The 6,740-nt window shown below is 33.2% G+C and overlaps 1 pseudogene across 1 annotated transcript; it reads left to right on the top strand.

Moving 5' to 3' along the window:
- Positions 1-738: 738 nt before the first annotated feature.
- On the top strand, positions 739-1,198 carry LOC308342345 (large ribosomal subunit protein uL23-like; annotated as a pseudogene). The gene has a single exon. The product of its transcript is annotated as a large ribosomal subunit protein uL23-like (transcript).
- The last annotated feature ends 5,542 nt before the right edge of the window (positions 1,199-6,740 follow it).

Genomic DNA, 6,740 nt, shown 5'->3' on the forward strand with positions numbered 1-6,740 from the left:
TCCACCTCTAAGGTTTTGAACAGAGAAACTAGATGAATGACATTACTAATTACTGAATGTCCCCAGGAACAGCCGCAGAGGCATGTTGTTTTTTTTGTTCATGGAAGAGTGTGAATCAGTAGTTCAGTTCTGGGCATGTTAAATTTGAAATGCCTACAAGATATTCAACTGGAGAGAGCAAGTTGGTAGTATATGTCTGGAATGTGGAGAAAAAACAGAGAATTATTAGAGAATAGCTCTTATTAGAGAATAGATGATGTTTAGAGCAATGGGGAAGATGAGATCATCCGGGTTGTGAATACCAAGCAAGTTTAAGGAATGGACCCTGGGTCACTTGAGTATGTATAGGTCAGGAAAACAAACTTTAAAAAAGCACAGAAAGAGGAGCCAATGAAATGGAAGGGGAACCAAGAGTGAGTGGTATCTCTGACACAAAGAAAAAAATGTGTTCTGAAAAAAGTGTTAAGCAATTGTGTCTAATGCTACTGATGAGTCCATTAAAAAAAATATGAAAATTGATCACTGGACATACAGGTAAACAGTGACCTTGACAAAAGCAGTCTCAACAGCCTCAGCATAAATTAGCACTAAAAAATAAGTTGGATCCCTAGCATCCAGAACAGTGTTAACACAGCGGGTACTCAACAGACTTTTAAATGAATGAAGAGCATTATCATTCTATTTAAGGTACATTTAAAGTAAAAAATAAATAAATAAATAAATAAATAAATTACTTTTATGAGGATGGTACCAAAAGCTAAGAGGGAAGCCCCCGCCCCTCCCAAAGCCAAAGCCAAAGCAAAGGCTTTGAACGCCAAGAAAGCAGTGGTGAAAGGCATTCTCAGTCACAAAAAAAAGAAGATCCGCAGGTCACTTATGTTCCGATGACCCAAGACTCTGCATCTCGGAAGGTAGCCCAAATACCCTGGAAAAAGCGCCCCCAGGAGAAACAAGCTTGATCACTATGCCATCTTCAAGATCAGCCATAAAGAAAATAGAAGACAACAACATGCTTGTGTTCATTGCGGATGTCAAGGCCAACAAGCACCAGATCAAACAGGTTGTGAAGAAGCTCTATGACATTGATGTGGCCAAGGTCAACACCTTGATCAGACCTGATGGGAAGAAGAAAGCATATGTCCAACCAACCCCTGACTATGATGCTTTGGATGTTGCCAACAAAATTGGGATCATCTAAACTGAGTTCAGCTGGCTAAACTAAGTATAATTTTTGTCATCATAAAAAAAAAAAATTTTTTTTTAAATATTTTTTAAAGTGATTCACACATATCCCATGCTGGTCATGCCTCAAAAGGAGATTAATTTAGACCCTGAGAATGAAAATGTATTTATCACATAAATCATTAGAAATATATGAAGATTTGGACCAAACATGTCTATCAGAATATTATTTATAATAATAAAATGAATAATAATAACTGAATGTCAAACTATAATAGTTAATTTTAGCTTACCCACATAATGGACTAATAAGCAACCATTAAAAATATTCAGTGGAAAAAAGAAGTTTAGTGGAAAATGACATATTTAAGCATCCAATAGTATGGGTTGATATTATATAATAGATCAAATGATATAATATGCAAATAAAAAGGAGGAATCATAATTCTATACAGAATAACTTGAATTATTTAAAATGTTTATATAAGGGCGCCTGGGTGGCTCAGTGGGTTAAAATGTTTATACGAATTTGATGAGTATGTGTGTAGAGGCATGTGTGTGTGTAATTGTTTGTTTCTTTATGGGAGGAAGAGATTGAAGGAACATGCCAAAATGTTAAAAGATTACCTCCATATGATTACTCTCTTCCCTTTAATATTTTCTCTAGTCTTTATAATATATTGTATTTCTCCATTTTCCTCAAATCTGAATATTTTGCTTTTAAAATTCAAAAGAAGTAACCTTTAAATTTTAGTAAACATTAATTATTGTATATATACATATATGGTGTATATATAAAATTCAATAATTTTTAGAATGTATTTAATTGTCCACTAAACACCTGATATCAGTCAAAGACATCTATGATAACTAAAGTGAACTGTAGTTAGAGATATGTCCCCCACGAATTCTGTTTTTGTATCAACTATCAAAAGATGATGAGACCGGGTATTTATTAGGGGCCATGTCCACATTTCTTGCTGTGTATTTTTCATCACTATCTTAAGCCCTATGCATATGTACTGAATTTCAGAATGTTCATCCATTTTCAGTCTTCCAAGTGGACAAATCAGATTCAATTCATAGTTAATAAAAGTGATTCTGCAAAAATAATCATGAGACTGCCTAGAAAAAGAAATAACTAAAAATAATCGTTGATCAACTGTGAAGACAAATTTTTTGGCAAAACACCTAACACACTGACCCACTGATACTAACAAATAATGTTGTGTATCAGCTAACTCCAGATTCAAATTAAAGAGAGACTTTATAACTTTAGTATCATAATGAAATCTGGTCCTCTAAATTCTCCAAATTATTAACTACCCTAATAGGACTCACGAAATATTTTCCTTACAACAAAGGCCACTATTATAAAATTTTAATGGAATCAATTTTAAGCAAATGAGTAGCTAGTTTTTTTTTCTTTTAGTTGTGTGACTTAATTAGTCTAAAAATGAGGCTGAAAAATAGTAAGAATATTGTTGTTCCCAGATTATTTTATTACACTTAAAATGATATTTTAAATGTTCTATTAGATGCTTTTAAACTTCAGCTACATTTGAATAGAAGAAAGGTATAATTAATGAGAGAATAAATGAAGGGATAGATAGAGTAATGCATTTTAAAAACCACTATTATTTTCTACTGAACTCAGATTCAATAGCATATATTAATCATTTAGCCTCTGTGTTAGATTTCACATGTACTTGATTTTCTAAATAAAAGCAATACCTATTTTCTTAATACTCTCAGCCAAAAAAAAAAAAAAAAGAAATCCCTCTGTATAAATGACCAAATGAAAACCAAGTATTTTACCTAAGCTTTTTATCTTGATACATTTAAAGAGTTTGCTTTTTATCTTGATACGTTTAAAGAGTTTATTCTAATATAAATGAAAATGCTTATGGTTATTGAAAGGTATAATATAAAAATATCTGTATAAACCAGAAATAAGCCAGATATCCTTATTATGTCATCAACTCTATGAATTCACCTACTTTTCTACAGACATATACAGAAATATAATCCACTAAATAATTTCACTGTTATCTTTGACTCAACAATTTAGAGAACCCTAACACTAATCAATTGTCCTATTATTTAAAGTATAAGCCAAAGACTAATGATTTTTAAATACATTTTTACAATTATGAAATTTAATTCTTACTATTCTTGATCAGGAAACACCAAGAATGACCAAAAAATTAATAAATAAAGTCACACACAAGACGCCCCCAAAACATAATAGCTTTAACATGCAGATGGATCACTTCTGTGTTATTAATACATATATTATTTTCCATTTTAAAAATGGACACCTCTAGTGATGAAATTAGTCTTTTTGTTTTCAGTGAAAAACTATAAATAATCCCAGAATTTTAAGTATCCAGATATGAGATTTTTTTTTCAGATATGAGATATTTTTAATGGCAGCTTAGTATTACATCAAATGGATTTGCCGTAATCTGTTCAAGCAAGCCCATGACGAGTATGTGGATCGTTTCTAATTTTCTCCACTATGAACAAAATGACAACATTCTTTTAGATAAATATTTGTACAATATCATGATTCTATCCTTTGGCTACATTTTTTAATTTAGCTTATTATCGAGCTTCACTGTATTTCTGAAACTATAAAAATGCATAGAAACTTGAAGTAATCTGTTTTTTCTCTCAAAAAGTAGATTCTTCTTACTCCCCACTTTCTTTATTGGAAGGGAACCTAAGATTTTGCAGGTGCTAGTGCGAGGTGATTTTATAATCCTCTCAATAATCCTATCATCTCCATCTTATAGAAAAGGAAAGTGAGACTCTAAAAGGTTAAGAACTTTGCCTAAAGTCACGTTGTTGGTAAAAAAACAAAACTAGAATTTAAATTTAGGTCTGCATCCAAAGACCAAGCTCTCTTAATTCAAGCAAGTCACAAGCTTCTGTGGGTGGGGAATGACTTGTCCTATATTACACTCCAGTTCCTTTACAGGATACTGAAAACCTAATCTAAGAAATAGCAGAAAGTGAAAAATCAGATTATAAAATACATTGTTTTTCAAAACAACCACTTTGAGGAGCAGGATTTTGTTGTTTGGTTATAATCAGAATGCTGTATCATTGGCTTGTTTTTCTAACTTCTTTCTTTTCTTCGAAGTGGTTACGGTGGTTCCCTCCACTTTTCTTTTTTTTCTTTCTTTCTTTCTTTCTTTCTTTCTTTCTTTCTTTCTTTCTTTCTTTCTTTTAAACACTATGTCCCTTTGGGGGTTTAGAAGGATTGGAAGGAGCCTACGAGTCCAAACAGTTCAGAGCTTTCACTGTCCTTATTGTTTGGCCAGGCTGAATGTCTCAACATCACACTCAAGACAACCCTGGCATTACAATTAGCCACACTTCCTTTTGAGCACAATCCTTCTGGAATTCAAACTTCCCCCACCTGACAGTGCATGATTCCAGTAGTGTGGAACAAAGCTCTTACACATCACAACAAAGGTAAAAATCTGACAAGAGAAAATTCATGGTTCTCACTCTCTATGACGCCTTCCGATAGGTTTTCCTATATCCATGACATTAGACAGAGAGAACTAAAGACCTGAGATCACTCTTATATCATCCTAAGCAAAAAGATTCTTCCTTTCCAAAGAGGAATGAGAATGCAATTTAATTTTAAATTAAAACTAAAAAGAAGATAAGTACTCTATGGTTATTTTCCATCTGTTAAAATTAATCATAATTATGTTTGTCAAATATTAGTTTTTATACAATCAAACTGAAAAGTATATTATCAAAGTCTGCAAAGCATTTAATTAAAATTGAATTTTCTTTTACCCATTCCACCTCTCATCTCCTTAAGGTTCTTCTTATTTGCATGGTTTTTTCCTTATTTTGTTTAACAAATATATTTTTCAGGACCTTCAATCAAATTGTCCATTTTTCCTAGGTCTTAAATCTTCTCAACCACATATACCTGAAACTCTCTTTCTTTCCAAATTTATCTTTCCTTCATTCCTTTTTACAAAAATTTTACTGAGCATCTACTATAGCCCAGATGCCATTTTAGCTCCTCAAAATAAAAAGATTTATTTTTGGAAGAAGGAAGAATGAAATTATTGCCTTAGAATATCCTCTGAGGGGTGCCTGGGTGGCTCAGAGGGTTAAGACTCTACCTTCGGCCCAGGTCATGATCTAAGGTCCTGGGATCGAGCCCCGAGTCAGGCTCTCTGCTCGGCAGGGAGCCTGCTTCCCCTTCTCTCTCTCTGCCTGCCTCTCTGCCTACTTGTGATCTCTCTCTCTGTCAAATAAATAAATAAAATATTTTTTTAAAAAAAAGAATATCCTCTGAGTAACTGGAATTCATGAGACTATTTATCCCTCAACAGCAGTTCTGATACACACATTTCATGTCTCAAATTTCACTTTCCAAGCAATGTGTAAGCAATGTACAAACTACCGTATACCATATAGGTATGTGGTTCAATTTACTTTTTTGGTTGGTGTTGGCACTTGTCTGTGTATCTTTTAATCTGTTGATGCAGGTACTACTCATATGAAGCTTTTAGAGGTTTGGGGATCTATTTATATTTAACTTGGATGTGCATAAATCAGCAAGCACCAATATCAATCCAGATGGGTATTTATTGAGTTATTCAATAATTATAACACCCCTCAAGTTCTTAATATAGGAATGACTGTATTTTAGTGCACCACCAGTCAAATAGCCTTCTGAACACCAGCCACACTATTCAGGCATTGCCTAGGGACCAAAATTACACTGATGGTAGCCACCCTATTTTGATATGGACAGAAGATTTACTCATATATTTATCCATACAGCTTTTCACACTGGCCTTCAGCCAGGCTATGACAAAGTGAGGAGATCCTTGCCAGTTCCTATCTGGCAGATCCATGTGACTTGAAGGAATCTTTGGCCTAGAGTTTGATCGATAATGCCAGAATAGCCTAGAGAATTGAGAACATATGGGCAACTTCCCGGGCTTCCAAACATTGATTAACTGTATTTGTTGGTTGAAGAGATTTAATTATTACAAGAGATTTAATTATTACAATTATTACAAGAGATTTAATTATTTAATTATTACAATTATTATTACAAGATTTAATTATTACAAGATTTAATTATTACATTGGGACAATTTTAAAATTGTCCCAATGTGGTAATTTTCTTTATTGGCATGTAAAACTTTGGCATATACAGTTTTCTTCATTGGCAGGTGTAGTTGTTAAGTGTACATACTGGATATTGGGGTGATATGAGCCTTTTTAAGTTCCAGAGGTCCCTAAAGAATAAACTATTTTACTAAAATGCAAGCTAACATGATCACCACTTGCGGAGATCTGAGGTACCTACGCTTTTCATTGTGGAGTTCCTCCTTTTGGGGGATAGGGAGGAGGGACTTGGACCTCTCCTCAGAGGTCAAATGCCAGATACTCCAAATAGGAAAATTATCATATATAGTATGGCTAACAAAATAATAGGACAATTTTGTCAAGTCTGTTTTTACTTGAGTGGTTATCTTTCAAATATATAAATCAAAAAGAGACCATTA

Source organism: Martes martes (genome assembly GCF_963455335.1).
Source record: "Martes martes genome assembly, chromosome: 4".
NCBI classification, from domain to species: Eukaryota; Metazoa; Chordata; class Mammalia; order Carnivora; family Mustelidae; genus Martes; species Martes martes.